This window comes from Adiantum capillus-veneris, chromosome 29 (assembly GCF_014529385.1).
Source record: "Adiantum capillus-veneris isolate H3 chromosome 29, ASM1452938v2, whole genome shotgun sequence".
NCBI lineage: Eukaryota > Viridiplantae > Streptophyta > Polypodiopsida > Polypodiales > Pteridaceae > Adiantum > Adiantum capillus-veneris.
Window position 1 is genome coordinate 45,364,714 of NC_140959.1, and position 23,135 is coordinate 45,387,848.

Here is a 23,135-nt window from a genome sequence, read left to right on the forward strand (position 1 = left end):
TTTATGCAGCTCAGATGAAACTCCCATATTACTTATTAGCTCTGTGTAATTGTTATCTAGGTAAAGACTTATCATGAGGGTCGGGGATGTTATAATGCTAAAGACTTATCAGGGGGATCGGTTGCATTAACAGTTTATGTCAACACATAAGATTGTGAATGCTTAGGCTTTGAAATATGCTTAGTGTGAGCTCATTACACTTGAAATTTAGCTACAGGCTTATCAGGGGATGGGTAACGTTGATGAATCCCGGATCTCTCTCAGCCAATGCATCCGAAAGCCGGGCAGCCCTATGATCAACCACTTCCGTAATGCCTATGCAAGTGCTAAAGCGGATTCGAGGTGTATCTAAGCGGAAGCTTCAAAAGTTGTGCTCATTAGGGCCGGTTTAATCAAGGATCAACACATTTTGAAGCCTCAATTTGATCATCCTGCAGGACAATCTCCAGCCAGCAAAACAGGCATGGATAATGAGCAGGCGCCGAAGCATGCCTATGTCCCACCTTTATATGAGCTTTTGAAGATAGGATCCCAAGGGCTTCTTTATTGTGGACCGAGTCCTCCTACTTCGGTATCAAAAGTTTGCAGCAGTGGGATCGCCTCGCGGCATGGAGAATCATCTTAATGGCGTTGGCTAACCCTTGATGGTTGAGGCGACGGTTCAAATCAAAGCCATGATTGTCCATGCACCGTCAGAGGAAAAGATTGAAATGCCAGCTGCGGAGGTTTCGTGAGAACAAGGTCTTTGTGGGTTTTTTAAAAGAAATGCTCTTATTAAAGCTGTAAATGTTTCTTACTGGAAACGTGAGAGAGGTAGTCAACTTGCACAGCCATGCTGGGCACGTGAAGGGTGCCATTGAGAAGGGGCGCCAGAGAGCAGAAGGGAGGGCATGACAGAGAGCAGAAGGGAGGGCCATACCTGGAAGGCTCTCGAAGCTAGGCTCGGCAAAAAAAGTGGAGAGCAGCGCTATGGGGGTCGTCAAGAAGCAGCTAGGAAAGGGAGGGTCGTCCTCCTGGGGAGCGGCCTATGAGTCTGTGATAGCGCCAAGAAGGGGAGGGTCTGATAAAGAAGCACGGGCTGAGGTTCAGAGAGAAAGAAAGAAAGAAAGAAAGATTTTTAACGTCTATGTCAGGCCGAAATCGGCCTATGAGACAAATCAAATGTACATTGTGTGTATGTCATCCGTCTATCGGAAAGACAAATGAAACAAAAATGATACAAAACTGAACTGAATGTAGGTAGTGGAGTATCTGAGGAGGGATGGAGCTCTATCTCTAGGGGTATATGCATGTCTGTATGCTCAAGGTAGTACAATCATGAGAATGCATCAAGCTATCTAGCTCCATCTTGTACTAATGGGGGGATGTAAGATGTGGTACATGGGTGGGTCTGGTGCCAAGGCTACCCGGATGAAAGGTGTCGGGTTGGCCCTCATCTGAGCCACTCGCTCCTCAATGGCACGGCGCTCCCGGGCTCGGATCTCCTCGATCTGTCGGTGGTGGGAGCTCGCGCCCTTGTAGCCTGTGACTCGTGGTCGTCGTCTAGCTCGGTTCACCTCCGCCTGTGGGAGTGTCACTCCCCTTTGAGTGTCTGGTGAGGGGGGGGCGGAAATCCTCTGAAAGAAGTCTGTGAGCTGCAACTCTCCCCTCTGTCTGTGTAGCTGTGTGTGGCTGTAGTAGTGTGTCCCGATGGCTCTGTATCTCTAGTAAGAAACGTCCGAGCTGTCTCTGATCTCGAGATTCCATGATCTCTCGGAGAGTGGGCTGTCCTCTAAATAGGGCCTCATACCTGCCTCTGATCTCAGTGTATGCTCTGCATCTACATACAAAGTGCTCCTCACTCTCCACCTCCTCTGTGCAGGCTCTGCAGATTCGCTCCTCCCTGGGAACACCAGTATGTCTCCCGATCTCAATCTCTAACCTGTGTGAAGCCACTCTCAGTTGACCAATCGCCACCCGTGAGCTATGTGGCATATATGCGTCCATGTAGCGTGGTCTCTGTATGAACCCCCCAGACAATATGGTGAGAAACTGGTCTCTGTAATCTGACATCCTCGTCCCCAAGCTAGGTGCCTCCCAGACTCTCCTAGTGTATAGCTGCCACAGATCTTGTCTCAATACCAAGTTCCTCTCACTGCGAGAGAGGTGAACATATGGTGAGTGGGGGTCGTACTGGAATGGTGGTAGGCTCTCCATGTCAAGACCGTGTCCCTCAAACCATGCTCTGACCTGTGAGTACCATGCTCTCTCATGCCCATTCTCTGATAGCTGTATAGCTGCCTCAAATGCTCTACGGGTAAGTCTGTCAGGAGGTAGCTCTCTCATCCTCTGGATGAAGCAAACTGTCTGGAATAGAGAGAGAGAGAGAGAGAGAGAGAGAGAGAGAGAGAGAGAGAGAGAGAGAGAGAGAGAGAGAGAGAGAGAGAGAGAGAGAGAGAGAGAGAGAGAGAGAGAGAGAGAGAGAGAGAGAGAGAGAGAGAGAGAGAGAGAGAGAGAGAGAGAGAGAGAGAGAGAGAGAGAGAGATGAAATGAAATGATATGATATATTAACGTCTTCAAAAGGCCAAAATGACCTATGAGACCATCAGATACAAATTGGTGAATCTAATACAATGTCTGAGGTACAAGTACAAAAAGTACTGAAAGTAAAAAATGAAAACTGAAATGAAATGTGAAAATGTAGAATAGGCCCTCAATGACAATCTGGGTGTCGTGCTAGAATGCCTCTGATCCTCTGCTGGAGTCTCCGTTGATGCAGTGTGCTCCTGTGTCTCGGTCGTGGTCGTCTCGATCTCCCGAGCTCAATCACCCTGTCAATGAGGGTGCCTTTGGTATGAATGCGGGTACAACCCTGTGCTGGTGGTTGGTCTCTTGGCTCCCTCGATCCAAAGAAATCTGTGATCTGTCTCTGCGACTGTCGTACTCCATGTCTCCCCAACAGACTGTCTCTATGTTGGTGTAGCTCAAGTAGATATAAGCCAAGGCATCTCTGGTCCTGATACCTCATGATTCTATCTAGGGGTCCAAAACCCTCCCTGAATAAGCAATGGAAGCGCCCTCGTATCTCATAATACACAGTCCAGTGGCATGTGTAGTGTAGCTCTGTCTCTGGCTCTCTACCGCATAGTTGACATATCCTAGACTCTGGTGGTATCCCTCTGAATCTACCCGTCTCAATCTCGAGTTGGTGTGAGGATGTGCGAATCTGACCAATAGCACATCGCAGACCATGAGATAAATGAGTGTCCATGTAGTTCGGACGAGTCACAAACCCATCCCTTGAAAGTTGGAGAAGGTGCTCTTTGTAGAAAGCCATCTTCGTGCCCAACTCCTGTATCGGCTCTACCCATGTCCTCCTGGTGTCCAACTGTATAAGATCCTGACGAATGAGTCTAGTGATCTCCGTCCGTGTGACTGGCAGGGAGGGTGCATCCAGGGAATACTGAAAGGGAGGCAATCTATCCATGCTGAAACCATGCCTCTGAAACCATGAGGTCATTTGTGCATACCAACATGATGCATCTCCCTGCATCGCTAACTGTCTAGAGGACTCAAGAGCCAGTCTAGTATATCTGCTTGTATGTGTATCCCATAGACTGTGCATAAAGGACACTGATCTGGTAAGAGCCTCAATCTCTATAGGAGGGGTGGCTACCTCCGCTCGAATAATCGCATGTGGTACCGAGGCCTTGGCTCTAATCATCCGGGATATCATAAATACCAAGGGTCTCTCCATGTTCCTCCAACTGTCATGATTGACAGATGGTCCCTAAACTTGGACCCCATAAAGCATAGCTGAAGCAACCAAAGTATCAAAGAGCCATAGTTTTGTTCGTGGTTCTTGAAACTGAACCTGCGAACACATCCTCTCTAGCCCTCTAATGCCGCATAGGCTCTGGATAGTCTAGTCTCTGCTGCTCTCCTCAGGGTAAACCTTGGTCCCGTGAATACCACCCCCAGATATGTATATTCATCTATGTACTCCACAGTGTCCTGGCCATATACAAGTGTAGGTGTCGATCTCTTGACCCACTGTGGTGTGGTGTTAAACACCATAACCTTGGTTTTACCAAGGTTCACAGACAATCCACTATCCTCTGCAAAGTTGTGCAATGCATCCAAATGTCTTTGCATGCCCTCTGGCGACTCTGACATTAACACAATATCATCAGCATATAATAATAAAGGGAACCATGTCCCTGCCAGCTGAGCGCCTCTGTCACCCTCTCTGTCAATGTAGTCAGAGACCTCATCTACATACATACCAAAAAGTGTAGGGGACAAAGGACACCCCTGTTTCACTCCAATAGTGGAATGAACAATATCAGAAATCCCCTCAGGAGTGCGTACCTGGCCAGTCACTGAGCCGTATAAAGCCATGATCCCCCATATGATCTCTGTGGGTACTCCCAACTTCAGTAGCCTGTGCATCAATCTGGCGCTCGGCACTGTGTCAAATGCCTTGCGGAAGTCCACAAAGCAACAATACATCCGTCTCCCATGTGCCCGACCCTCTTCAATAATGGCTCTGAGTGTAAGAATATGGTCCAAAGTGGAGAAACCCCTCCTGAATCCAGCCTGCCCTGCTGCTCGTATGCCCTCACTTTCTGCCCATTTACTCAGTTGCTGTTCAAGAATGGATGCATACAACTGTGCCAATGTGTGCCCTATCATAATAGTATGGTAGTTCCCTGGTAGCGTGGGGTCCCTTGCCTTGAAAAGAGGGACAATAGTAGATAATCTCCAGGACTCGGGTAGTCCCTCACACATGACACGGTTAAACAACCGCGCAAGAACCTCTGACAGTAAATCTCTAGCATGTATCAAGTGCTCTGCCACCAAACCATCATGATCATATGCTCTCCTAGTCCTCATCCTGTCAATGGCGTTCTTCACCATCTCAGTGGTAAAGAAGTTACTAGTGGCTGGACATGGCTCTAGAGGGTCTGGTAATGGTGGTTGCCTAGGTACTGTATATAATGATGCTGCATATTGACCCCAAATCTCGGGAGAGGTAATCACTGGAGGAGGTGAGTGCTCATGGAAGAGACGCCAGGCCTCACCGGAATCTCGGCTCAAAAAGAGCTGATACAAATCACGTTCCATCTGGGCTAAAACGGCCCGCTTCTTCCGTTGCACTAAACGCCGAAGGGCAATCCGAGACTGTCTATATGTAATGACTCCAAGTATAAGCTTGCTCTGAATCTGAACTCTCATCTCTCTGCACTCCTCATCATACCAACTATTTTGAGGCATGTTCCCAGAACGTCTTCTCTGATCTGGTTGAGTGTGTGGGTATGCCTCTCCTGCTGCCCCATGCAAGATCTCCGTCAATAAAGTGGTGATCTCCTCCACTGTATATACAGGCTCGGTTGCACCCATCCGTCTCTGGTGTAAAAGTATACCGTGTGTGTGCAGTCCTCCGTGGTGTCTGAGAGACACTATACTGGAAAGAGACTGAAAAAGTCAGGAGAGCATGGTCCACTGCTACTCCAACAGGCCTAGGGCCCACACTGAGATCTTGAATATGAGAGATGAAGCTCGGTGAAGTCATGACATAGTCCACTGTACTGGCCCCATGTCTGTGTGGAAAGCATGTGAATCCCCCAGACGAAGGAAAAATCTCTAGACCATTAAGTATGGCCAGACCATGTGTAGTTGTCATCTCCATGAGATATCTCCCATACTCTGTGTGCTCTTTATCCTGTGAGTGTCTGTCAAGTCCCATCTCCGATATATCCATCTCTCTAAGCATCTCCTCCGAGGTATCATAAAATACCGTTTGGGAGTTGGCCATTCTGGCATAGTCTCCCAAGAGAATGATATCTCCATCTCTAGAGAACTCCCATATGTCATCATCAAGTATAGAGAAAGGGGATTGCCCTCTAGGTGGGGTATAGACTGATGTGCTAGGGGGAAAGTAACATATAGCAATGTATAAGAATCTGCCTGTCTCAGCTCTCAGTCTCACCCACATGTATCTCACCGGGTCATCTCTCCGGACAATCTGTAATAGCGGCTGCAACTCTTCCTTGAATAAGACTACTACCCCTCCTGAACCTCGACTTCCATGCTGGGATCTAGCGTCTGGCCGACAAGCGGTCTCCCATAAATAGCCAGTCACACTTGGCATCAACTGTCCAGATTTTTGATGTGTCTCCGAGTAAAAGACAATGTCTCTATCTCTGAAGCTATCTTCAAAGGCACCCACCCACATCCAGCCTATATGATCCATTACAATTCCATGCCGCCATCCGGAGTGTGGTCCCATATGTCTCGCACCGTCATGCTGTGCGTTTTTCCAAAACCACTACTTTCCCTCCTCTGTAAAAGGCAATTTTTCCCTTCTCCCTTGCTGCCTTGATCTTTGGCATCAACTCTTGCATATGTGCTATTTGTGCTAAAGTAAGGTCATCCCCCATAAATATTCCAGTTTTCTTAAGTGCTGGTCTCTTCTTCAGGAATTCCTTCCTTGTTTCCAAAGTCGGGAAACGCAAAATAAGTGCTTTCTCTTTGACGTTTCCCTTCTCATCCACTCCCTTCTTTCCTACTCTCCAAGCACCTGTGTGCATAGGTTCCGGGATGCCCATGCGCTGCAAGAGTTCCTTCACTTCGTCTTCTATATTTTCGGTGTCTTTGATACCAGTAATATGCACATGGAGGGCTCTAGTCCTCCTCTTCCGTTCCTCCTCAATGGTCATATTGATGATAGTAGAAGTCTGTGCGGCTTCTGGCATCCGGGCCTTTCCTTTCTTTGCACCTTCAATCCATTTTTTTGCTTCGTCAACTTTATCCTGTGTTTTAGAAAGGCGCTCCGCCCATGAGGAAGCCTCTTTCGAGTTTAGTTCTTCCCCTTCGCGCAGAGTTTTCACCTGCTCCTTAATATCTTCGAGCTCCTTTAACATCGAGGGCTGATTTCCCCCTTCCGTTTTGGGCATAATTTTGCACGCTGCAAGTTCCCCTTTAAGCTCTTCAATCACTGCATCTTTTTCCTTCATGCACTTTTCCACATTGGTTTTCCAAGATTCAAAGCTTGCAATTGCCTCATCTAAATTTTTCTGCATAATACATTCCATTACATTCACTTCTGCCCGCATTAGAGCCTGCATCTCGCCTTTCACAGATAGATACATCTCATCATGCTTACCAAGCATCGCTTTATCGAATTCTTTCCTCATATCTGCATACATAGAATTCTTATAACTCTCTGCGTTTGCGTACATCTCTTTCCTGATGTCATCTCTGAGCTCAGATTTAATCATCACTTGAACCCTCTCCATCATTAAATCATCTTGGATTCTGACGGTTTTCCCTGCCCGCAATGAGCTTGGCGAGAGTATGCTATCTCTGTTCCTCCGCTTGAATGTCGCTTTCATTTTTTGTGGCGTAGTGAAGCCACTTGCATCACCATCCTCGATTGGTTGGTCCATCCGAGAGAGAAGAACAAAGCGAGCACTGAGTCAAGGCCCTCACCAGCTGAGGTCTGGCCTCCGCCTTGGTTGGCCTTGCCCTGGTCACCAAGTCCTAGCCCTCGTCCTGGCTGACTTGACTGCTCTCGTCCTTGCCCTGGCACTGGTCTCGTTTGGTCGCCCTTGGCTCTTCTAGCCCTCTTCCTTGGTAGGCAGCTAGCTCTCGCCCTTGGCACAGCTCGCCCTCGTCCTTCAGAGGTTAGGCCCTTGTCCTCGCCCTTGGCAAGCTGCTCGCCCCCTTGACACAGGACCAGCAGCTCGACCAGGTCCACCTGCTCGCCCTCGACCAGGTCCAGCAGCTCGCCCCGCCTTCGACCAGCAGCTCGCCCTCGTCCCTCGTCCAGCAGAGAGAGAGCTCGACGAGCTCGTCCTTCGTCCAGCAAGGCAGCGCGAGAGGGTTTGACTCAGCCTGCTCGCCTTCACCTCAGCCTCCTCCCCTCAGACATCTCGTCCTCGTCAGCCTGCTCGCCACAAAATGCTCGCCCTCCTCAGTCTGCTCGCCCTGGTCCAGCTGCTCGCCTCAGGCTGCTCGCCCTCGCCCTCGCCCTCGTCCAGCTGCCCGCCCTCGCCTCAGGCTGCTCGCCCTCGCCTTCGTCCAGCTGCTCGCCCTCGCCTCAGGCTGCTCGCCCTCGCCCTCGCCCTCGTCCAATTGCTCGCCCTCGTCCACACACACACAGAGAGAGAGAGAGAGAGAGAGAGAGAGAGAGAGAGAGAGAGAGAGAGAGAGAGAGAGAGAGAGAGAGAGAGAGAGAGAGAGAGAGAGAGAGAGAGAGAGAGAGCTTTATTAACGTCTACTAGAGGCCGAACTCGACCTATGAGACAAAATCGATGTACAACTGTCAATGCCCTCTAGGTGACCAGAAAAAGGACAAAATATAACATGAAATAAAATAAAATAGGATTGAACTAGTAGGATAGGAGTGATGAGTGGAGTGGGGTGGGAGATGGAGCACTAACACTAAGGTTATGTGAAATATATGCGTAGGGGGGTACAAGAATGCAATGCAAACTAGCTAGCTCCATCCAGTCCCATAATGAGGATGTAATATGTGATACATAGGCGCTAGAATCCTGTGAATCCTCTGTCGCAATTTCCATCGGTGCTCCCCTCCTCAGTCGTTGTCGTCTCTATCTCCCCAACTGTAAAGCTTGGTCAAAGAGAGTACCATTGGTGTGTGTGGGTGGGAACCGAGCTCTGTGGTGGTGGTGGCCCCTCTGTCTCTGTGGTACTCGGACTGAAGAAATCTGAGATGCGTCTCTGGGACTGTCTCTGTCTATGTCCTCTCAATAGAGAGTCTCTATGTCTCTGTTTCTCAAGTAGAAATAATCCGAGACATTTTTGATTTTGATATCTCATGACTCTATCTAACGAGTCAAAACCATCTCTGAATAAACAGTGAAAGCGTCTCCGAATCTCATAGTAGACTGTGCAGTGACATATGAAGTGAAACTCTGTCTCTGGTTCTGCATGGCATAACTGACATATCCTCCTGTCTGCTGGTATGCCTCTGAATCTACCTGTCTCAATCCCAAGCTGGTGTGAAGATGTGCGTATCTGGCCTATGGCACATCGTAACCTATGAGATAGATGTGTGTCCATGTAGCTGGGCCGTGTGACAAAACCGTCTGTCGTGAGTTGGAGAAGATGCTCTCCATAGAAAGCTCTCTTCGTACCCAACTCCCGTGATGGCTCTATCCATGTCCTCTTGGTATCAAGCTGGATAAGATCCTACCGAATGAGTCTATTAATCTCCATCCGTGTAAGATCCAAAGATGGTGCATCAAGAGAATATTGGAAAGGGGGCAGCCTGTCCATGCTGAAACCATGCCTCTGAAACCATGAGCTCATGTGTGCATACCAACATGATGTATCTCCTTGTAATGCCAGCTGTCTGGATAACTCAAGAGCAAGCCTAGCATATCTATCCCTGGTGGTGTCCCACAAGCTGTGTACAAATGATATTGATCAGGTAAGTGCCTCAATCTCCATAGGTGGGGCAGCCAGCTCCGCTCGTATGATGTCATGTGGGACTGAGGTCTTGGCTCTAATCAGCCTAGAAATCATACATACCAAGGGCCTCTCCATATTATTCCATCCAGCACTGCGAACAGATGGTCCCCAAACCTGAACCCCGTAGTGCATAACTGAAGCGACCAAAGTGTCGAAGAGCCAGAGCTTTGTTCGAGGTTCCTGGAACTGAACCTGCGAACAATCCTCTCTAAACTGCCTAGGGCAGCATAGGCACTAGTCAATCTAGTGTCTGCTGCCACTTTCAGTGTGAACCTCGGTCCACTAAAGACCACCCCAAGATATGTGTATGCATCAGTGTACTCCATACTGTGCTGACCATATGTGAATAGGTGCTGATCTCTTGACCCACTGTGGCGTGGTATTAAATACCATGACCTTGGTTTTACCAAGGTTGACAGACAATCCACTATCCCCTGCAAAACTATGCAATGCGTCCAAATGTCTCTGTATACCCTTTGGTGAGTCTGATATCAACACGATATTGTCAGCATACAATAAAAGAGGGATCCATGTCCCTGCAAGCTGAGCACCTCTATCTCCTCCTCTGTCAATATAATTAGAGACCTCATCAACATACATACCAAACAAAAAAGAGGACAATGGGCATCCTTGTTTCACTCCGATAGTGGAGTGAACTATGTCAGATATCCCCTTTGGTGTGCGTACATGACCCATAACTGAATTGTACAATGCCATAATCCCCCATATCAGTTCTGTGGGTACCCCCAATTCCATAAGTCTGCGCATCAATCTGGCCCTCGATACTGTGTCAAAAGCTTTGTGGAAGTCCACAAAGCTGCAATATATCCGTCTTCCATGTGCTCGACCCTCCTCAATGATAGCTCTGAGTGTAAAGACATGATCCAGTGTGGAGAAACCCCTCCTGAAACCAGCCTGTCCAGGTGCCCGTATGCCCATAATCTCTGCCCAACTGCTCAGCCTATGCTCAAGGATGGATGCATACAACCATGCCAATGTGTGTCCTACCATGATAGTACAGTAATTCCCCGGCACTGTGGGGTCTCAATGTCTTGAAGATAGGTACAATAGTAGACAATCTCCAAGACTCAGGAAAGCCCTCACACATGACACGGTTGAACAACTGTGCAAGCATCTCTGCCAACAAGTCCCCAGCATGTATAATGTGCTCTGCTACCAAACCCTCATGATCCTTTGCCCGTCTGGTCTTCATCCTGTCAATGGCCTCCTTTACCACCTTAGTGGTAAAGAAGGTGCTCGTAGCCGGGCATGGCTGTGGTGGATCTGGTAGTGGTGGCTGTCCAGGTACAGTGTATAATGATGTTGCATACTGCCCCCATATCTCCGTAGATGTAATCACTGGTGGAGGAGACTGCTCATGGAGTAGACGCCAAGCCTCTCCAAGCCTCTCCTGAATCTCTACTGAGGAAGAGCTGATATAAATCCTGCTCCATCTGGACCAAGAAAGCTCGCTTCTTCCGTCGTACTAGTCGTCGTGTAGCAATACGAGGCTGTCTATAGGTGATCACTCCCAATGCAAGCTCCCGTTGGATCTGAGCTCTCCTCTGTCGACACTCCTCATCATACCGGCTGTCCTGAGGCATGTGCCCAGAACGACGTCTCTGACCAGGCTGAGTGTGTGGGTATGCCTCTATCGCTGCCCCATGTAATGTCACTATCAGCATAGATGTGATCTCCTCCATTGTGTATATTGGTTCTGATGTACATAAAAGTCTACATATCTCTTCTGCATAGACTGAGTCGGTCTTTGGTGAAAAAGTATAACGTGGATGTCTACCACCCCGTGAGGCCTGAGATGTATTGTACTCAAAGGAGACTGATAATGTCAAAATTGCATGATCTACTGCTATTCCAACAGGGCTGGGCCCCACTGTAAAATCCTGAACGTGAGAGAGAGAGCTCGGATGTGTCAGAACATAGTCTACAGTACTGGCCCCATGTCTGTGTGGAAAACAAGGAAAACCGGTAGATGATGGGAAGGTCGGTAAGCCGTTTAGTATGGCTAAACTGTGAGTAGTCATCATCTCCCTAAGGTATCTCCCATACTCTGTATGCTCTCTGTCGTGTGGGCATCTCTCAAGCCCCATCTCCTCTGGCTCTAGCTCTCTGAGCATCTCCTCTGAGGTTTCATAGAAAACCGTCTGTGAATTGCCTGTACGGGCATTGAAATCCCCCAATAGTATGATGTCTCCATCCCTGGAGAACTCCCAAATATCATCATCAAAGTACAGAGTAAGGAGACTGTCCTCTGGGTGAAGCATATACTGAAGTGCTGGGAGGAAAATAGCATATGGCGATGTACAAGAAACGTCCAGTCTCTGCTCTCAGCCTCAGCCACATGTATCTGGCCTAATCATCTCTCCGAATCATGTGCAGTAGTGGTTGGAGCTCCTCTCTGAAAAGAACTGCTACACCTCGTGATCCTCTAGTCCCATGCTCAGATCTGGTGCATGTCCAGCAAGCTGTCTCCCATCTGTATCCTAATATATGCGGCATCAATTGTCCTGGGGCCTGATGAGTCTCAGATTAGAAAACAATGTCTCTGTCTCTGAAGCTGTCCTCAAAGGCCCCCACATCAAGTCTATATGAACCATATAGTTCCAAACCGCCATCCTGAGTGTGGTCCCATAGGTCTCGCACTGTCATGCAAGGCGTCTCTCCATAATGACCACTCTTCCTTCTTTGTAAAAAGTTGTCTTCCCCTTTTCTCTTGCGACCCTAATCTCTGGCATGACTTCCTGCATGTGGGCAAGCTGTGAGAGGGTGAGATCGTCACCAAGGAAGATACCAGTCTTTTTGAGAGTGGGCCTCCTTCAAAAAGTCCTCCTCCTCAATAGAGGGGAAGCGCAGTATGATAGCTCTTCCTCTCGATGTTTCCCCTGTACCTCCACTTTTCTTACCAACCCTCCATGCTCTTGTGTGTGTTGCTTTTTGCATCCCCATTAGTAGCATGAGCTCCTGTACTTCCTCATCAATTTTGTCCCGATCGTTGAGGCCGGTAACCCTTACATGCAAGGCCCTCATACGTCTTTGTTGTTCCTCCTCAAGTGTCATGTTGATGATGGTGGGAGTGGGGATTGATACCTCCTTGTCTTTGCCCTTCTTTGCGACCGAAATCCACTTCTCCGCTTCCTCCACTTTCTTATGAGGTTTTGGTAATCATATCTGTCCATGAAGACGTTTTTGCTTCCTGTTGTTTCTCCTCTTCCTTAATGGCTTGCATTTGCTCTTTGATTACCTTAAGTTCTTCTATTATTGAGGGTTGGATTTGTCCCTCTTCTAGTCCACCATTGGCTCTTGCCTCGGCTAGGTCTCTCTTGAGGGCTGAAATCTGATTCTTGAGGTCTTCAATTTCGGCCCGACGTTCCATTTTCTCCACAGTTCGAAGCTCGGCCTCGCTGATTTTCCACTGAAGAAAGACCGCCTTCTCCATCTTCCACTCCTCCATCTCTGTCTTGTACGCCTTCATCTCCTTTTCCATGTTTGCTAACCTCTTGCTGGTAGCCATAAAAGTTGATTTCTTCATTGCTGGTGATGCCATTGCATGCAAACCACTCAAGGGGGAGGGGCTAGAGCTCTCGGGAAGTGCTGGATTTGTGCTCATGACCTCCATCACAAGATGGCCACACTAAACACACAGCTGAGAGACCAGGCTGCAATGGAACACTGACAACCCGATGCGGGTAAATACACAACCTCAGCCCACTGCGGGCATCAGCACGCAGCCTCCGCCAAGGGAAGGCTCGCAGCCTGTGCAGCAAAAACAGCATGCGGCCCCCTGCAGGGTCGGTTCGCGGCGAGCAGTAAGCGAATTGCCTGAGTTCCTTGTGTGAACCAGTCTTGATGCCCCCACCTGAATTCCTTGAGCCACAGCCTATTACAGGCACCGATACAAAACAGGGGACAGGCCTCCTACTACCCCTCTGACCTGCTGTGACTAGTAAGGTAGCCCACTTTAATGGAATACCTGCTGGCAGCACAACACCCTGCTCTGGGTTCAATAACAGCCCCGCAGGGCAACCTGTCTCAGCTGCCGATTGTACAGCGCGCGCCCCCCTCTAAAGGATAGCTCGCGGCCAGCGCAGCTCCTTGCTGTGCTTGCAAGAACAGTCCCTTCGGGCGACCTGTATCCCTTAGCACGTTCACCCGCTGCGCACACACACACAGAGAGAGAGAGAGAGAGAGAGAGAGAGAGAGAGAGAGAGAGAGAGAGAGAGAGAGAGAGAGAGAGAGAGAGAGAGAGAGAGAGAGATGAAATGTTATATTAACGTCTTCAAAAGGCCAAAATAACCTATGAGACCAGAGTGTTACAATGTGGGGCTGGGCCGCGGGGTCTTTGGTTCTGCCTTGGAGCCACTTGCAATCTTCTTGAGAGTGAAGAAGCTGAGGAGGAATTAATCATGCCAGGCTTGTGGAGAAGAAGGCCAAAGAGGGCAGCCCGCCAAGGAGAGCCTTTTTTCAAAGCGTTCTTGTATTGGTTCTCCACGCCTAGGGAAGTTGTTTTCACCTCAGCTACCAATGTACCAAGCTGGCTTTTGTTAGGTGTAAACCATGCACTGTGCTTCGATTCCGTGGGCTGCTCTTAACTCCTTGATGGTTCTCCCTGCTTCTTTTGCGGATAGCATGGGTGACATGTTTTTAGAAGTGGTCTCTAAGAGAGTTTTTTTTGAAGTGTTTTCTGAGAGAGAGAGAAGAAGAGAGAAGAATTTTTACGTCGTAGGAAACTATCCTGAGAGAGAGAGAGAGAGAGAGAGAGAGATGAATGAAATGAAATGTTATATTAACGTCTTCAAAAGGCCAAAATGACCTTTGAGACCAAAAAGTTACAACGCAATGAATCTGATACAATGTCTGAGTACCAAAAATAAAAAGGTATTGAAAAAGGGGTACTATAGAATCCTAAATTGCTAGATGTGAACTAAGTAGCTAGCTGGGACTGTGTAGGATATGAGTAGGGGGGTGAAAGTAGTGACTGAGGGCTATTACAACACAATGTGGGTGTGTGTGTGGGGATATAATGGGTAAGAGCTGATACAAAGGCTGGTACAAGATGAGGAGGTTTACAATCCTCAAAAGAGCTCAATCACAGGAGATCCATCATCAATAGGCGGCGGATCTCATCGATCTCCTTCATGGTCAGTAGTCTGACCGGGCGTCGTGCATGTCGGGCCAAAGTGATCCGAATCTTTTGATGCGGCCTCTGCCGATGCTCTGTAGTCCTCTGCAGTTGTGGGCGTCTGTATCTCCTTAGCTCGGTCGCTCGATCAATCAGCGTGCCTCTGGTGTGAGGAGGATGTGAGCTCTGTTGTGGTAGCTGCTCCTCCGGCTGCTCAATGTCTGCTCTAAAGAAGTCTGTGATCCATCTCTTAGACTGGCTAGACTCTCCTCTCATCAGGCTCTCTCTGTGTCTGTGCAACTCGAGCAAAAACAGTCCTAGGCATCTCTGGTCCTCATACCCCATGACTCTAGAGAGTGGTCCAAAGCCCTCTTTGAACAGGCAATGAAAAAGGCCTCGTATCTCATAGTAAATTGGGCAGTGGCATGTGTAGTGCAACTCTATCTTAGGCTCCATTTGACATAGGGGACATGTCCTGGCCTATGCTGGTACTCCGCTATATCTACCAGTCTCGATCCGAAGTTGGTGTGAAGATGTGCGTATTTGGCCAATAGCACATCGTATCCCATGAGATAAGTGGGTGTCTATGTATGTGGGCCTCGTCACCAAACCATCCTCAGTAAACTGGAGAAGATGCTCTCTATAGAAAGCCATCTTTGTGCCCAACTCCTGTGCCGACTGTATCCAAGTCCTCCTGGAGTCGGGTCCTGGCGGATGAGCCTGGTGATCTCGGACTGTGTAAGAGTTAGAGAGGGTGCATCCAATGAGTTCTGGAAGGGGGGCAATCTGTCCATGCTGAACCCATGTATCTGAAATTATGATGTCATCTCCCCATAACAGCATGCGGTACCTCCCTGCATAGCTAAATGTATAGAGGACTCAAGTGCTAGGCAAGCATATTTGTCTCTTTGGAGGTCCCACAAGCGGTGTATAAAGGAGACTGACCTAGTAAGCGCCTCAACCACTAGTGGGGGGGCAGCTACCTCTGCTCGAATAATGCCATTTGATACTGAAGCCTTGGCTCTAATAAGCTGCGAGATCATAGAGACCAGAGGCTTCTCCATGTCTCCCCATCCATCAGTGCGACCCGACCTCCCCTGATGGTCCAATAAAGGCCCCCATATTTGAACTCCATAGAGCAATGTGGAAGCCACCAAAGAGTCAAAAAGCCAGAGCTTTGTCCGAGGCTCCTGAAATTGAATCAGTGAACACATTCTCTCCAATATACCCAATGCTGGATATGCTCTAGTCAGTCTAGTCTCTGCTGCTCTCCTCAATGAAAATGCTGGTCCACTGAAGACCACCCCAAGGTAGGTGTAAACATCTGTCTACTCCACCGTCTCATGGCCACATGTGAATGCGGGTGCTATCTCCTTGTCCACTTGGTTTTTGTGAGAGTGCACGTGCACGTGTGCGAGAGAGAGAGAGAGAGAGAGAGAGAGAGAGAGAGAGAGAGAGAGAGAGAGAGAGAGAGAGAGAGAGAGAGAGAGAGAGAGAGAGAGAGAGAGAGAGAGAGAGAGTAGACCACAACATTGGATATGGTGAAGAGGGGGCGATCAGTACCCCATGACTACCATGAGCAGAAGACCCTCAGTACAATCAGTATGATCTCTGTGAGATGTGGAAGTGGGTACCCCCCTAGCCCTATAAATAGGTGCCCAAGGGAGGTAGGGCAACGCCTGATAAAAATCCCCACGACCCAATAGGAAAATGATATATGGAAATATATGATATAAGCCAAGGCATCTCTGGTCCTGATACCTCATGACTCTATCTAGGGGTCCAAAACCCTCCCTGAATAAGCAATGGAAGCGCCCTCGTATCTCATAATACACAGTGCAGTGGCATATGTAGTGTAGCTCTGTCTCTGGCTCTCTACCGCATAGTTGACATATCCTAGCCTCTGGTGGTATCCCTCTGAATCTACCCGTCTCAATCTCCAGCTGGTGTGAGGATGTGCGAATCTGACCAATAGCACATCGCAGACCATGAGATAAATGAGAGTCCATGTAGTTCGGACGAGTCACAAACCCATCCCTTGAAAGTTGGAGAAGGTGCTCTTTGTAGAAAGCCATCGTCGTGCCCAACTCCTGTATCGGCTCTACCCATGTCCTCCTGGTGTCCAACTGTATAAGATCCTGACGAATGAGTCTAGTGATCTCCGTCCGTGTGACTGGCAGGGAGGGTGCATCCAGGGAATACTGAAAGGGAGGCAATCTATCCATGCTGAGACCATGCCTCTGAAACCATGAGGTCATCTGTGCATACCAACATGATGCATCTCCCTGCATCGCTAACTGTCTAGAGGACTCAAGAGCCAGTCTAGTATATCTGCTTGTATGTGTATCCCATAGACTGTGCATAAAGGACACTGATCTGGTAAGAGCCTCAATCTCTATAGGAGGGGCGGCTACCTCCGCTCGAATAATCGCATGTGGTACCGAGGCCTTGGCTCTAATCATCCGGGATATCAAAAATACCAAGGGTCTCTCCATGTTCCTCTAACTGTCATGATTGACAGATGGTCCCCAAACTTGGACCCCATAAAGCATAGCGGAAGCAACCAAAGTATCAAAGAGCCATAGTTTTGTTCGTGGTTCTTGAAACTGAACCTGCGAACACATCCTCTCTAGCCCTCCTAATGCCGTATAGGCTCTGGATAGTCTAGTCTCTGCTGCTCTCCTCAGGGTAAACCTCGGTCCCGTGAATACCACCCCCAGATATGTATATTCATTTGTGTACTCCACAGTGTCCTGGCCATATACGAGTGTAGGTAGCTCTGGCATCCTTGATCAAAAACTCCAGGTGTAAATGCAAATACGCAAGTTGAGGAGGTTACCCCGCGACTGAAAAACACAGATTTTCATCGCTTGCCTGGTGCATGCAAAAATGTTGGCAGATCTGTGCTCCTTTTACAGAAACGCTGGCTGTTGCTGATCCCTTGGGTAGAAAGCTTGATGCGGAGATGCGTACCCGCTTGGACCTATAAATAGGTGCCCAAGGGGAGGTAGGGCAAGGCCTGATAAAAATCCCGACGACCCAACAGAAAAATGTTATATGGAAATATATGAGGGCGCCCGGACAAAGTGGGCGGCCGGCCCCAAACTCGGGCGGTCGGACCAGGTACAACCTAGACAATGGGTGGCCAGCCTGGAGACATACTAGCCGTACAAGTGTTCCCTAGACTTGTGAAGCAGCAGAGTGGTGTAATCTAACAGTTTTATCAAACTTGAGAGAGAAACCGCTTTCGTGGGCAACCTATGCAAAGCATCCAAGTGACGTTGCATCCCCTCTGGAGAGTCGGAGATCAACGCAATATCATCAGCATATAACAATAGTGGAATCTATGTCCCTGCCAGCTGTGCACCTCTATCACCCTCTCTACATATGCCATTGCACCGTATACTATGAGATACGTGGGCGTTTCCATTGCCTATTTAAAGAAGGCTTTGGACCTCTAGATAGAGTCATGCAATACCAAGATCAAAGATGCTTAGGCTCGTACCTATTGGAACTACATCGGCACAGAGATAATCTAATGAGAAGACAAAGAGCACTACAGCCTCAAAGGCAGATCACAGATTTCTTCGGATCGAGAGAAGCAGGAGTGGAAGGAGAAGCAAGAGGCCAGCAGCCAGCACAAAGGAGTACCCACTTTCATACCAAAGGCACCCTCATTGACAAGGCGATTGAGCTTAGGAAATCGAGACGACCACAACCGAGATGCAGAAGCACACTTCATCGGAGGAGACTACAACAAAGGATTAGAAGCATTCTAGCTAGACACCCAGAATGCTCCTAAGAAGTTTATTTAATACTTTGTATTTAGTTTTTCACATTTATTTTCACACTTTCACACTTTTCACACTTAGTACTTTAGTACTAAGGTACCCAGACATTGTAACAGATTACCACTTTTGTATCAGTTTGGTCTCATAGGTCATTCTGGCCTTTTGAAGACGTTAATATAACATTTCATTTCATTTCATTTCTCTCAATATAGTCAAAAACCTCATCTACATACATACCAAATAGAGTAGGGGAGAGCGGGCAGCCCTGCTTCACTCCGATAGTGGAGTGAACTAATGTAGATAACCCCTCTGGAGTGCGTACATGCCCCACTATTGACCTGTATAATTCCATGATCCCCCAAATCAGCTCTGTCGGTACTCCCATCTCCTGTAGTTTGCACATCAATCTAGCTCTAGGCACTGTGTCGAATGCTTTGCGGAAGTCCACAAAGCTACAATAGATCCGTCTCCCATGTGATTTTCCCACCTCAATAATGGCTCCAAGTGTCAGAATGTGGTCAAGAGTAGAAAAACCTCTCTTGAACCTTGCCTGCCGGGTTACTTGTATACCCTCCCTCTCTGCCCATCTACTTAGCTGTTGCTCAAGAATGGATGGGTACAGCCGTGCCAATGTGTGTCCAATCATGATATATCTATGATTGATGTCCCCCAAAAGTACCTCCCTCTGAAGCCTAGCTCTCGTCTAGCGACACTCATCGTACCAACTGTTCTGGGGCATGCTCCCAGAACGTCGTCTTTGCTCAAGCTGGGTGTGTGGGTATGCCTCTGCTGCTGCATCATGCAATGTCTGTGTCAGTATAGTAGTAAGCTCTTCTAGAGGTCGCCCTGGCTCCTCGGTACACAGGCATCTTTAAATCCCATCTATGTAGACAGAGTCCGTCTCCCGTGCAAAGGTGTAGCGAGTATGGGATGCTATCCATGGTATGTGTGCTACACTAAATCGGTTGCTCTCACCGAACCTGGCGATAGTGTGCTCTCTAGAAACCTCCGCCTGAATGTCACCCCTCAAGAGGCTCAGCTCTGCCTTAATGATCACCTGTACCTTCTCATACATTAAGTCATCTTTGACTCTAGACAGTTTCTCTGCTCTCTTGAAACCTCCGCCTAAATGTCGCTTTCAGTTTAGGCGGGGTTTCATAAATGCTGTCATCCCCGACATCGATTGGTTGGTCCATCCCCAAGCACCCGAACAATTCGTTGCGATGGGATCGCCTAGGCCTGTGAAGAGAGAGAGAGAGAGTGACGACCTACTGCTATGTGTTGCCTTTGACAACACACAAACCCCCCCACTGCACTGTCGTAAGGCGGCCTTGCCCAACTCTCTGTGCATTGCCTTGAACTATTGATTGAAACTTTTTTTTTTTCCGAGAAAAAGATCCTTCTATTAGTTACTGAAACTGCCCATAGGGCTACAACCACCTCTTCAAGAGAGGGCTAAACAACCATGATGGGAGACTCTCCCAATGAAAAAACCAGCATATGTACAATGGGGCTAAATCAAGAAATGGGAGGAGGGAAAAGCCACATAGGTGGTCGGTAATGCCATCGGAGTACTCCTTGGACCATGGTGTAAAAAGGCCCAGAACGCCAGAGTCGAAGGAAAGCCTCTCTGCGTTCCCGCACGCGGTCGGAGCTGCCCTGTAGTCCCTCAAGCTGTCCTTTGAGAGTATGGATCAGCTCTAGCCAAAAATCGCGAACAGTCTCTGCTGGTGGCACAGGGCGAGCCTCAAAGATGCGGAAGCAACGGGCCCGCCAGATGAACTAGAGTGTCAGGCCACTCATGAGCTCCCAACACTCCTCTCTCTCACTGCACCACTCCTGTGGAGTAAGCTCTGTAGCAGGCTGGAGAGTAGGTCGCCCCTCTTGCATCACTATCATCATGTTGGTGGATGATAGATCAAATTGAAGTGCCGGGCCTATGAGGGTGGACCAAGCCGCTGCTCCCCAAGTGTACTGTCGAGCCGTGGAGAGAGCAGGCATCAGCCGAAGAACTCGTAGCCACACCTACTGGGCCGAGGGATAGTCCCAAAGACAGTGACGCTGACTCTCCACAAGATGGTCACAAGCTGCACATGCAGCCGAGAGACCACTGTGCACTAGCCAGCTCCCAACTGCTGTAGCTCTGTGTGCGACCAGCCGTTGAAACAAGGTGACTCGCCTCGACTGTCTGGAGTCCCACAACCTCTCCCAGAAGGTTGCCAAGAACTCAGTTGTGAGACCCTCCTCCTGCCAATGAGGTGCTGCAGCAGGGCGGGCCTCTCTCTGTGCTGCTAGTATATGACGTCCCAGTCGAACAAGGTACTGAAAGAAAGGGACTCCTGGGTGGTCTGCAGAAGAGAAGGGGTCGCTCCAAAGCCACTCACCAGGATCCCACTGAACTCGTACTAGTGGACAACACTCCCAAGCCCACAGCCTCCAGTGTCCAGTCTCAAGAGCTGCTGGGTCAGGATCTATGACACGTCCTCCCATAGATGCCCACTACTCGGATCCTTTGAAAAGAGCACTCTGCCACCTGTGGGGCCTCTACTGCAACTTGTTGTAGGCGTCCCTCTCCCTGAAGCTCGAAGAAAAGGGATGGAACAGTCTCTGAGCAGGCCTTGACGGAGATGAGAACCTCCAGTTGCGTGAAGGCTCCCATCCACCTGGGTGCTAATGGCTCGAGAGGCATGAGCCACTTAGCTAGAACTGCCTCTGAGATGTCTTGGCACATGCTCTGCACCCCTCTCATGCCCTGTCGCTGGAAACCCTGCACCTCCTCTGAACAAGCCTGTGAACTCTAACCAGTCACCTAAAGAGCGCGTTGGACCTGCTGCCATGGGACCCCAGGAAACATGAGGCCGACTACCAACCAAGTGGCCTCTCTGAAGATTAACCATGGGGTTTTAGACAAGGGGCTACCGTAGGTATCCAAGTACCGAACTGCAGTCCCTGGGGGAATCCACCTAAAACTCTCTCCTGGCATCCAATCGGGTACAGGAGCACTACCAACCGAGAAAGCCACTGTCTTTCTCCAGTTGATCAGTGCGCCCGATGCACAGCAGAAGGTCTCCAGAGCTTGCTCACACTTGTGAAGGTTGGCCTCCTGGCCATCTAAGTACAAGACTGAGTCGTCGGCAAACTCAGCGTCCAGAAGCTCATCCCCCGAATAGGGAGTGCTAAGCCCTGTAGACCTACCTACTGCGACACCAAAAACCTGCTCATCGCCTCCGCATAGAACAGAAAGAGGAAGGGGGCAAGAGGACAGCCCTGTCTGACCGATCGTGTGAGCATGAATCGTTCCCCTCTACCTCCTGCCAAAAGTACCTGACTGTGAGCTTGTCTGTACAAAGCTAACACCCCTCTGATCCAAGCATCTGAGAAGCCCATCCTGCGTAGAGTGCCCTCTAGAAAGTCCCAGTCAACTCTGTCGTATGCCTTCTCAAAATTGAGAAGAAGAATCACTAGGTCCTCACCACGGAGCCGTGCCAGGGCAGAAGCCTCCCAAAAAGTAAAGATGTTGTCAAGGATACTGCGTTCCTTCACAAAACCTGTCTGAGTCCCATGTATAAGGCTCTCTAGAAGTGGCTGAATCCTCAAACTCAGAGCCTTGGCAAGAATTTTGTAGGGTGAGTTGAGGATGGTGATGGGGCGCCACTATCGAATCTCATCCAAGGAGCCACCCTCCTTGGGAATGAGGTAGATCAGGCCCTCACTCATGCTGTCAGGCATCCCTCCTGTGTGCAAAATGTACTGAAAAGCACTACTGAGATCTGGGCCAAGCAGGTCCCAGTACTCCAAGAAGAAGCTGGGAGTCAGCCCATCCTCACCTGGATAGCTACCACGAGGGAGGGCCCTAAGAGTCGTGTGCAGCTCCTCAAGCTGAAGTGGTAGCTCAAGCCTCTAACGCATCTCCTCAGTAACAAGACAAGGCATCTGTGCCCAAACCTGCTCCCTGCATGCATCTTGACGCTTTGACTAGGGCTCTGTAGACAGTAACTCACGGTAAAAGTCAGTAGCAACTGCACGCATATCCGCGGGCTCAGAAGCAACTAACTCGTCGGGCCTCCTCAACTGACTGACCTTGGCATGCGAATGCCGAGGTCCCACTGCCTCAAAGAAAGCACCTATCACTCTGTCACCCACTTGGTTCCGCTGAGCTGCCTGTTGGTGGAAAGTAAACTCATGTCGCCTCTCCTCTGTGCTAACAAGCTCATGATGAGCTTGCTGTAGCTGCTCCTCCAACCAAGGACTGTCTGGATGGTGCTACTGCATCCTCTGTAGCGAAGCAATGCCCTGTCTGAGACGCTGCTCCTCCTCTCTCGTTGTCGCCCGGCGAGCCAGAGACTCCTGGAGAAAAAAAACGGCTAATCTGAGCGAGGCGTGAGGCCACTGTGTTAGCTGGAGAATCCTGCCTATCCAAGCTCTCTGTCCAGAGAGCCTCTACCCGCTCTCTGAGTGCTGAGTCCAACAAGACCCTCTCTGGGATGCGAAGCATCGTGCTCCCACTCCTCTGCCTGTCTGTCTCACTGTGAGTATCACTGGTGCATGGTCCGAGAAGGAAGTCCCTGCCAGAATGCCCACTGTCCCTCCCAAGTCACTGAAATGGTCACCAGTGTAGAAGCGATCTATCCGCGATAGATTCACTCCTCCCACTCTGCGGTCCGAACGAGAGAAGGCAAGGCTGTCTAGGGGCCTCACAAAACGAGAGTGCTGCCAAACATCCGAGA

At 49.3% G+C, this 23,135-nt stretch overlaps 1 protein-coding gene across 1 annotated transcript in view; it reads left to right on the forward strand.

Moving 5' to 3' along the window:
* Positions 1-23,135, forward strand: part of ETFQO (electron-transfer flavoprotein:ubiquinone oxidoreductase) — a 138,942-nt gene that overhangs the window by 33,273 nt on the left and 82,534 nt on the right. The window lies entirely within an intron of this gene.